Source organism: Oncorhynchus masou, unplaced genomic scaffold, assembly GCF_036934945.1.
Source record: "Oncorhynchus masou masou isolate Uvic2021 unplaced genomic scaffold, UVic_Omas_1.1 unplaced_scaffold_988, whole genome shotgun sequence".
In the NCBI taxonomy this organism is placed as follows: Eukaryota; Metazoa; Chordata; class Actinopteri; order Salmoniformes; family Salmonidae; genus Oncorhynchus; species Oncorhynchus masou.
In genome coordinates, this window is record NW_027016399.1 from 21,015 (window position 1) to 32,500 (window position 11,486).

The following is an 11,486-nucleotide window of genomic DNA, read 5'->3' on the forward strand; positions in this document are numbered from 1 at the left end:
GCGTTTGTATGGTCTGTGCAGAGAGGAGAGAACAGGGATAGATAGACACATAGTTAACAGGGTACAGAAGAGGCTACGCTAATGCAAAGGAGATTGGAATGACAAGTGGACTACACGTCTCGAATGTTCAGAAAGTTAAGCTTACGTAGCAAGAATCTTATTGACTAAAATGATTGAAATGAAACAGTACTGCTGGAGTAGGCTAGCTGGTAGTGGCTGCGATGTTGACACTACACTAATCAAGTCGTTCCGTCGAGTGTAATAGTTTCTACAGTGCTGCTATTCGGGGGCTAGCTGGCTAGCTAGCAAGGTTGATTGCGTTCCGTTACTTTAAAAGAACGACAATAGCTGGCTGGCTAACCTATTACTATGGGCCATTATAGGATTAAGTACAGATCCCTATAGTTCATTATAGAATTATACCATTAAGTACAGATAACTATAGTTCACTATATAATTATACCATTAAGTACAGATAACTATAGTTCATTATAGAATTATACCATTAAGTACAGATAACTACAGTTCACTATATAATTATACCAATAAGTACAGATAACTATAGTTCATTATAGATTTATACCAATAAGTACAGATAACTATAGTTCACTATATAATTATACCAATAAGTAAACTCAATCCCAGAATTCCACAGTGTCTTTGCTTATTCCCTTTATTGATATTCAGCCTTTTAACAAGAAACACATTCTGTTAACAGAAAACACCCTCACTATCAATTGCTGCAAAGAAACCACTGCTAATGGACACCAATAATAAGAAGAGACTTGCTTGAGCCAAGAAACACGAGCAATGGACATTAGACCGGTGGAAATCTGTCCTTTTGTCTGATGAGTTCAAATTTAAGATATCTGGTTCCAACTGTGTCTTTGTGAGAAGCAGATTAGATGAACAGATGATCTCTGCATGTGTGGTTCCCACCGTGAAGCATGGAGGAGGAGGTGTGATGTCTTTGTGAGGAGCAGAGTAGGTGAACAGATGATCTCTGCATGTGTGGCTCCCATCGTGAAGCATGGAGGAGGAGGTGTGATGGTGCTTTGCTGGTGAATGTCAGTGATTTATTTAGAATTCAAGGCACACTTAACCAGCATGGCTACCATAGCATTCTGCAGCGATAGGCCATCCCATCTGGTTTGTGCTTAGTGGGACTATCATTTGTTTTTCAGCAGGACAATGACCCAACACCCCTCCAGGCTGTGTAAGGGCTATTTGACCAAGAAGGAGAGTGATGAAGGGCTGCATCAGATGACCGGGCCTCCACTTGATTTGTTGAACACGTTGTTGGTTACTACATGATTCCATATGTGTTATTTCATAGTTTTGATGGCTTCCCTACATTTCTACAATGTAGAAAATAGTAAAAATTAAGAAAAACCCTTGAATGAGTAGGTGTGTCCAAGCTTTTGACTGTTACTGTATGTTAAGGGGATGATTCACCCCAATAGAAAGGTTCATACCTCTAAATACCATCTTATTAGATGGATCCATTTCCCCCCATTAGTTTGGGATTCAGACCTGCAGTCATCTTGATTTCAGACACTATGGAGAAGTGTTCCACAGGCAGTAAATCTAATGTAGAATAAATGGAACCTGGATCCATTTCATTCTATTAACATGGTTTATGTGTTATAGCAGTAATGGGGTTAAACTGATATTAAAATGACAACTCCATAGGTGGTACCAGGTCAGGGAGTTCATCTCTGCTCCCAGCATCCCTGGGACAGTACTGATCAACATAGCTGACCTGATGCAGAGGTGGACCAGTGATGTTTTCCTCTCAGTGGTGAGACTTGCCCTTCCATTTGACACACCTTTACCTGATGAGATCATACAAGACGTTACAGGCTTATTGCATGTGGAAACAGACCTGCGTTAAAATAATGTTGAATATTTAATTAGCAGTGTTTGAGTTTTTTGTAATGGAACCAATAGAAAAGTCCTAAAAGTACAAACAAACCCCGCCCACCTGGAGGACAAAGGAAATGCTCAAAGTGTTGGAAAGATTTCAAATAGTATTTGAATCCAGGGTGTTATTGATTAGAGAACACTGTAGCAAAACATTTAGCAACAGAATTATTTTAGTTCAGTTAGTCCCTCCGTGTTTCAGTTCATTTTCTTCAGTTTGGTGCCTCGTAGATATGATTCATGTCTCCGTGGAAACATCAATGTAAATTCACTTTTGATTTTTACTCCTCACTTTCCCTTTCAGGTCCATAAGGTTTTACTGCCCCCTGCTGGAGACTGGAGCACACTGCAGTCCCTTTCAGGTCCATAGGGTTTTACTGCCCCCTGCTGGAGACTGGAGCACACTGCAGTCCCTTTCAGGTCCATAGGGTTTTACTGCCAGATGATGGAGACTGGAGCACACTGCAGTCCCTTTCAGGTCCATAGGGGTTTACTGCCCCCCTGCTGGAGACTGGAGCACACTGCAGTCCATTTCAGGTCCATAGGGTTTTACTGCCCCCTGTTGGAGACTGGAGCACACTGCAGTCCCTTTCAGGTCCATAGGGTTTTACTGCCCCCTGATGGAGACTGGAGCACACTGCAGTCCCTTTCAGGTCCATAGGGTTTTACTGCCAGATGATGAGGCCCTCATCAATACAGGTACTGTATGTGGAACCATAGTAAAGACCAGTATGGACTATCAATACAGGTACTGTATGTAGAACCATAGTAAAGACCAGTATGGACTATCAATACAGATACTGTATGTAGAACCATAGTAAAGACCAGTATGGACTATCAATACAGGTACTGTATGTAGAACCATAGTAAAGACCAGTATGGACTATCAATACAGGTACTGTATGTAGAACCATAGTAAAGACCAGTATGGACTATCAATACAGATACTGTATGTAGAACCATAGTAAAGACCAGTATGGACCATCAATACAGATACTGTATGTAGAACCATAGTAAAGACCAGTATGGACTATCAATACAGGTACTGTATGTAGAACCATAGTAAAGACCAGTATGGACTATCAATACAAAGTGACCATTTAGAATGAGGCCCAGTTCAATGAGAGGAAGTCTTAACAGAACTGGGGGATGACAGACAGGAAGTGGGGGGGTGGAGATCTAATATATTTTTGTGCCAAACACTAAAGCATGATATTGTAATATATCTACACCCTATTCCCTACGTAGAACACTACTTTAGACCTGGTCAGAAGCACTGTAGTGCACTACGTAGGGAATAGGGAACCATTTGGAACAGAGACAGTAATTCCCCTGAACATCTTCCTCTTCCTCATCTGGTTTCTTGAACAGCCCTTCACTCCTCCCCTCTTCCTCCCCTCCTCCCTCTTCATTCTATTCTATCAGCCACACCACTAGCTCACTTCTACAAAATACATTTACAAGTTAAAGACACACCTTGGAATAAATAACAAAGGAAAACTATTACTAGATGAAGTTGAGTGTTTTTTATTATTTCCCATCACCATAAATCATATTTAATCACTGAACAGTAGCAGACCTAACTTCATCTGTTCCTGACTCTGGATAGTGGATTAAAAAGACCATCAATCTCCAATGATATTAAAGTACTATTCTGAACATTACTGATATACTGAGTGGCAAGTCAAGATATCTGCTGGTTTTATTGTTTGGTCAACAGCACCACCTGCTGGACAGGTTTAATGTTGCTGGACTGAGCAGTATGGGAGGATGAAAGATGACACATTTAGGGCCGGTTTCCTGGACATCTACATTGAACATACTGTTTAGTCCAGGACTAGGATTCATCTGTGTCTGGGAAACCAGACCATATAGTTTAGTAGAAAGGAAGTGATACCAGCTTGTAGTGGGCTGACTAGTCCTGAATTGTCCTTTAGTTCCTGGACCATTTTCCATGCAGCTCCAGGTGACAGAGAACACATCAATTAGGACCGAGCCAACAAGCTGATCAATGATACTGAGGAGAATTACATAGAGACAGAGAACCAACTGAGAAAACATATCAATGGTTCTGAATGACAACCAATATACATCAACACCAGACATCATGATTCATGGAAATGTACAAGATTAAAACATTGCATTGAATTTTAATTAGTAACAAATCAGTTTACAGTTTAACCAGCTCAGCAGAACCATTATAATTATAGACACTAAACCCAGGATAGAGGGGCTGAGTGAATGTGGTCTGGACTCTGTGGAGGAGGGTCATTGTGTCAGAGACACTGTAGAAGGACAGAGTACCTGCCTTGTGATCCAGGTACACTCCTACTCTGGAGGACTGAGGGCCTGATACTTTAGTCTCAACATTATTGTGTCTGAAACAATAACCATCACTATCGTAATATAAACTCCAGGACTTGTTATTGTATCCAAATCTACCATCATTACCTCTCTCTGTTCTGCTGATGTCTTTATATGAGACTGCTGTAGCAACATCACCAGTCCTCTCCACCTCCCAGTAACAGCGTCCAGACAGACCCTCTCTACACAGAACCTGCCTGTAGTTGGTGAATCTGTCTGGATGGACAGGATATGGTTGGACTTGGTCTGTACGTGTCACCTTTCTGTTCCCTTCAGACAGAGAGAGGAGTGTGCCTGCTGTGTTTGGGTCCAGTGTGAGCTGACAGGAATCTGGGAGAAGAGCAGAGACCAACGAGGGGAGTCAGAACAATAAGTTAAGTCAGATACTGTATCTCCCCTGTCTTTGATTAGAGCACAGCAGAGATCAAATCAGAGAAATATGAGGAGTCAGATAGAGACCCAGTCTTTGATTAGATCTACTATTGCTATATATTTCTAGAGGGATTGTTAGGAGTGTCAGTAAAAAGAGACTGTTAGTTACTTCACAATAAAGAGACTCACATTGTAACAACTGTTCTCTGGTCTTGGGCTCTGGAGGCAGTACAACATCCACTATATTCACTACAGACACACAAACACATTGACAGAGAGAGGGAATGTTATCATCAGACCATATTCCACATGTATATGACTAGTAGGGAACTTTCAATGGTCTAAAGTTGATGTTCTTATTGTTTTCAACACACCTGTAGTGGAGATCTTGGTCCATTCTCCTTTAAGGAAGTCTTCTAGTTTCTCTCTCAGTTCAGACACAGTCTGACTCACATCTCAAAGTACTGAAGAGGACGGACAACGATGCTGGGTAAGTCTGAAGATACACTGATACTGGAGAGAGACTGATACCTCTGGAGAGAGAGAGAGAGAGACTGATACCTCTGGAGAGAGAGAGAGAGACTGATACCTCTGGAGAGAGAGAGACTGATACCTCTGGAGAGAGAGAGAGAGAGAGAGAGAGACTGATACCTCTGGAGAGAGAGAGACTGATACCTCTGGAGAGAGAGAGAGAGAGAGACTGATACCTCTGGAGAGAGAGAGAGAGAGAGAGAGACTGATACCTCTGGAGAGAGAGAGAGAGAGAGAGAGACTGATACCTCTGGAGAGAGAGACTGATACCTCTGGAGAGAGAGACTGATACCTCTGGAGAGAGAGACTGATACCTCTGGAGAGAGAGACTGATACCTCTGGAGAGAGAGACTGATACCTCTGGAGAGAGAGACTGATACCTCTGGAGAGAGAGACTGATACCTCTGGAGAGAGAGACTGATACCTCTGGAGAGAGAGACTGATACCTCTGGAGAGAGAGACTGATACCTCTGGAGAGAGAGACTGATACCTCTGGAGAGAGAGACTGATACCTCTGGAGAGAGAGACTGATACCTCTGGAGAGAGAGACTGATACCTCTGGAGAGAGAGACTGATACCTCTGGAGAGAGAGACTGATACCTCTGGAGAGAGAGAGACTGATACCTCTGAGAGAGAGACTGATACCTCTGGAGAGAGAGACTGATACCTCTGGAGAGAGAGACTGATACCTCTGGAGAGAGAGACTGATACCTCTGGAGAGAGAGACTGATACCTCTGGAGAGAGAGACTGATACCTCTGGAGAGAGAGACTGATACCTCTGGAGAGAGAGACTGATACCTCTGGAGAGAGAGACTGATACCTCTGGAGAGAGAGACTGATACCTCTGGAGAGAGAGAGACTGATACCTCTGGAGAGAGAGACTGATACCTCTGGAGAGAGAGAGAGCGAGAGAGAGAGAGAGACTGATACCTCTGGAGAGAGAGAGAGAGAGAGAGAGAGAGACTGATACCTCTGGAGAGAGAGAGAGACACTGATACCTCTGGAGAGAGAGAGAGAGAGAGAGAGACACTGATACCTCTGGAGAGAGAGAGAGAGAGAGCGAGACTGATACCTCTGGAGAGAGAGAGAGACACCGATACCTCTGGAGAGAGAGAGAGACACCGATACCTCTGGAGAGAGAGAGAGACACCGATACCTCTGGAGAGAGAGAGAGACACCGATACCTCTGGGAGAGAGAGACCGATACCTCTGGAGAGAGAGAGACCGATACCTCTGGAGAGAGAGAGAGACCGATACCTCTGGAGAGAGAGAGAGACCGATACCTCTGGAGAGAGAGAGAGACCGATACCTCTGGAGAGAGAGAGAGAGACCGATACCTCTGGAGAGAGAGAGAGACACCGATACCTCTGGAGAGAGAGAGAGACACCGATACCTCTGGAGAGAGAGAGAGACCGATACCTCTGGAGAGAGAGAGAGACCGATACCTCTGGAGAGAGAGAGAGACCGATACCTCTGGAGAGAGAGAGAGACCGATACCTCTGGAGAGAGAGAGAGAGACCGATACCTCTGGAGAGAGAGAGAGACCGATACCTCTGGAGAGAGAGAGAGAGACCGATACCTCTGGAGAGAGAGAGAGAGAGAGAGACTGATACCTCTGGAGAGAGAGAGAGAGAGACTGATACCTCTGGAGAGAGAGAGAGAGAGAGACTGATACCTCTGGAGAGAGAGAGAGAGAGAGACTGATACCTCTGGAGAGAGAGAGAGAGAGACTGATACCTCTGGAGAGAGAGAGAGAGAGACTGATACCTCTGGAGAGAGAGAGAGAGAGACTGATACCTCTGGAGAGAGAGAGAGAGAGACTGATACCTCTGGAGAGAGAGAGAGAGAGACTGATACCTCTGGAGAGAGAGAGAGAGAGACTGATACCTCTGGAGAGAGAGAGAGAGAGACTGATACCTCTGGAGAGAGAGAGAGAGAGAGACTGATACCTCTGGAGAGAGAGAGAGAGAGACTGATACCTCTGGAGAGAGAGAGAGAGAGAGACTGATACCTCTGGAGAGAGAGAGAGAGACTGATACCTCTGGAGAGAGAGAGAGAGACTGATACCTCTGGAGAGAGAGAGAGAGAGAGACTGATACCTCTGGAGAGAGAGAGAGAGAGAGACTGATACCTCTGGAGAGAGAGAGAGACTGATACCTCTGGAGAGAGAGAGAGACTGATACCTCTGGAGAGAGAGAGACTGATACCTCTGGAGAGAGAGAGAGACTGATACCTCTGGAGAGAGAGAGAGACTGATACCTCTGGAGAGAGAGAGAGACTGATACCTCTGAGAGAGAGAGAGACTGATACCTCTGGAGAGAGAGAGACTGATACCTCTGGAGAGAGAGAGAGACTGATACCTCTGGAGAGAGAGAGAGACTGATACCTCTGGGAGAGAGAGAGAGAGAGACTGATACCTCTGGAGAGAGAGAGAGAGAGACTGATACCTCTGGAGAGAGAGAGAGAGAGACTGATACCTCTGAGAGAGAGAGAGAGAGACTGATACCTCTGGGAGAGAGAGAGAGAGAGACTGATACCTCTGGAGAGAGAGAGAGAGAGACTGATACCTCTGGAGAGAGAGAGAGACTGATACCTCTGGAGAGAGAGAGAGAGACTGATACCTCTGGAGAGAGAGAGAGAGACTGATACCTCTGGGAGAGAGAGAGAGAGAGAGACTGATACCTCTGGAGAGGAGAGAGAGAGAGACTGATACCTCTGGAGAGAGAGAGAGAGAGAGACTGATACCTCTGGAGAGAGAGAGAGAGAGACTGATACCTCTGGAGAGAGAGAGAGAGAGACTGATACCTCTGGAGAGAGAGAGAGAGAGAGAGACTGATACCTCTGAGAGAGAGAGACTGATACCTCTGGAGAGAGAGAGAGAGACTGATACCTCTGGAGAGACTGATACCTCTGGAGAGAGAGAGAGACCTCTGGAGAGAGAGAGAGAGAGACCTCTGGAGAGAGAGAGAGACTGATACCTCTGGAGAGAGAGAGAGAGAGAGACTGATACCTCTGGAGAGAGAGAGAGAGAGACTGATACCTCTGGAGAGAGAGAGAGAGAGAGAGACCTCTGGAGAGAGAGAGAGAGAGAGAGACCTCTGGAGAGAGAGAGAGAGAGAGACCTCTGGAGAGAGAGAGAGACCTCTGGAGACCTCTGGAGAGAGAGAGAGAGAGAGACCTCTGGAGAGAGAGAGAGAGAGAGAGAGACCTCTGGAGAGAGAGAGAGAGAGACTGATACCTCTGGAGAGAGAGAGACTGATACCTCTGGAGAGAGAGAGACTGATACCTCTGGAGAGAGAGAGACTGATACCTCTGGAGAGAGAGAGACAGATACCTCTGGAGAGAGAGAGAGAGAGAGACTGATACCTCTGGAGAGAGAGAGAGAGAGACTGATACCTCTGGAGAGAGAGAGAGAGAGAGAGACTGATACCTCTGGAGAGAGAGAGAGAGACTGATACCTCTGGAGAGAGAGAGAGAGAGAGAGACTGATACCTCTGGAGAGAGAGAGAGAGACTGATACCTCTGGAGAGAGAGAGAGAGACTGATACCTCTGGAGAGAGAGAGAGAGAGAGACTGATACCTCTGGAGAGAGAGAGAGAGAGACTGATACCTCTGGAGAGAGAGAGAGAGAGACTGATACCTCTGGAGAGAGAGAGAGAGAGACTGATACCTCTGGAGAGAGAGAGAGAGAGACTGATACCTCTGGAGAGAGAGAGAGAGAGACTGATACCTCTGGAGAGAGAGAGACTGATACCTCTGGAGAGAGAGAGAGAGACTGATACCTCTGGAGAGAGAGAGAGAGAGACTGATACCTCTGGAGAGAGAGAGACTGATACCTCTGGAGAGAGAGAGACTGATACCTCTGAGAGAGAGAGACTGATACCTCTGAGAGAGAGAGAGAGAGAGACTGATACCTCTGGAGAGAGAGAGAGAGAGACTGATACCTCTGAGAGAGAGAGAGAGAGAGACTGATACCTCTGAGAGAGAGAGAGAGAGAGACTGATACCTCTGGAGAGAGAGAGAGAGACTGATACCTCTGAGAGAGAGAGAGAGAGACTGATACCTCTGGAGAGAGAGAGAGAGAGACTGATACCTCTGGAGAGAGAGAGAGAGAGAGACTGATACCTCTGGAGAGAGAGAGAGAGAGAGACTGATAGCTCTGGAGAGAGAGAGACTGATACCTCTGGAGAGAGAGAGAGAGACTGATACCTCTGGAGAGAGAGAGAGAGAGAGACTGATACCTCTGGAGAGAGAGAGAGAGAGAGAGAGAGAGAGAGAGAGACTGATACCTCTGGAGAGAGAGAGACTGATACCTCTGGAGAGAGAGAGAGAGAGACTGATACCTCTGGAGAGAGAGAGAGAGAGACTGATACCTCTGGAGAGAGAGAGACTGATACCTCTGGAGAGAGAGAGACTGATACCTCTGGAGAGAGAGAGACTGATACCTCTGGAGAGAGAGAGAGAGAGAGACTGATACCTCTGGAGAGAGAGAGAGAGAGACTGATACCTCTGGAGAGAGAGAGAGAGAGAGACTGATACCTCTGGAGAGAGAGAGACTGATACCTCTGGAGAGAGAGAGACTGATACCTCTGGAGAGAGAGAGAGAGAGAGACTGATACCTCTGGAGAGAGAGAGACTGATACCTCTGGAGAGAGAGAGAGAGACTGATACCTCTGGAGAGAGAGAGAGAGAGAGACTGATACCTCTGGAGAGAGAGAGAGAGAGAGACTGATACCTCTGGAGAGAGAGAGACTGATACCTCTGGAGAGAGAGAGAGAGAGAGACTGATACCTCTGGAGAGAGAGAGAGAGAGAGACTGATACCTCTGGAGAGAGAGAGACTGATACCTCTGGAGAGAGAGAGACTGATACCTCTGGAGAGAGAGAGACTGATACCTCTGGAGAGAGAGAGACTGATACCTCTGGAGAGAGAGAGACTGATACCTCTGGAGAGAGAGAGAGAGAGAGACTGATACCTCTGGAGAGAGAGAGAGAGAGACTGATACCTCTGGAGAGAGAGAGAGAGAGACTGATACCTCTGAGAGAGAGAGACTGATACCTCTGGAGAGAGAGAGAGAGAGACTGATACCTCTGGAGAGAGAGAGAGAGAGAGACTGATACCTCTGGAGAGAGAGAGACTGATACCTCTGGAGAGAGAGACTGATACCTCTGAGAGAGAGAGAGACTGATACCTCTGGAGAGAGAGAGAGAGAGACTGATACCTCTGGAGAGAGAGAGAGAGAGAGAGACTGATACCTCTGGAGAGAGAGAGAGAGAGAGAGACTGATACCTCTGGAGAGAGAGAGAGAGAGACTGATACCTCTGGAGAGAGAGAGACTGATACCTCTGGAGAGAGAGAGAGAGAGAGACTGATACCTCTGGAGAGAGAGAGAGAGAGACTGATACCTCTGGAGAGAGAGAGAGAGAGAGACTGATACCTCTGGAGAGAGAGAGAGAGAGAGACTGATACCTCTGGAGAGAGAGAGAGAGACTGATACCTCTGACTGATACCTCTGGAGAGAGAGAGAGAGACTGATACCTCTGGAGAGAGAGAGAGAGACTGATACCTCTGGAGAGAGAGAGAGAGACTGATACCTCTGGAGAGAGAGAGAGAGAGAGAGACTGATACCTCTGGAGAGAGAGAGAGAGAGAGAGAGACTGATACCTCTGGAGAGAGAGAGAGAGAGAGACTGATACCTCTGGAGAGAGAGAGAGAGAGAGAGAGAGACTGATACCTCTGGAGAGAGAGAGAGAGAGAGACTGATACCTCTGGAGAGAGAGAGAGAGAGAGAGACTGATACCTCTGGAGAGAGAGAGAGAGAGACTGATACCTCTGGAGAGAGAGAGAGAGAGACTGATACCTCTGGGGAGAGAGAGAGAGAGAGAGACTGATACCTCTGGAGAGAGAGAGAGAGAGAGAGACTGATACCTCTGGAGAGAGAGAGAGAGAGAGAGACTGATACCTCTGGAGAGAGAGAGACTGATACCTCTGGAGAGAGAGAGAGAGAGAGACTGATACCTCTGGAGAGAGAGAGAGAGACTGATACCTCTGGAGAGAGAGAGAGAGAGACTGATACCTCTGGAGAGAGACTGATACCTCTGGAGAGAGAGAGACTGATACCTCTGGAGAGAGAGAGACTGATACCTCTGAGAGAGAGAGAGAGACTGATACCTCTGGAGAGAGAGAGAGAGAGAGACTGATACCTCTGGAGAGAGAGAGAGAGAGAGACTGATACCTCTCGAGAGAGAGAGAGACTGATACCTCTGGAGAGAGAGAGACTGATACCTCTGGAGAG

At 46.3% G+C, this 11,486-nt stretch overlaps 1 long non-coding RNA gene and 1 pseudogene across 1 annotated transcript; both read right to left on the bottom strand.

The window, feature by feature from the left end:
- Nucleotides 1-652: 652 nt before the first annotated feature.
- LOC135538602 (uncharacterized) lies at nt 653-2,459 on the bottom strand. Its single transcript, XR_010455451.1, has 2 exons — nt 1,476-2,459; nt 653-1,358 (listed from the first exon to the last, which is right to left on the bottom strand). It is a non-coding gene; the product is annotated as an uncharacterized LOC135538602 (long non-coding RNA).
- A 1,430-nt stretch (nt 2,460-3,889) lies between these two features.
- The window catches only part of LOC135538601 (tripartite motif-containing protein 16-like), a 23,239-nt pseudogene continuing 15,642 nt past the window's right edge, over nt 3,890-11,486 (bottom strand).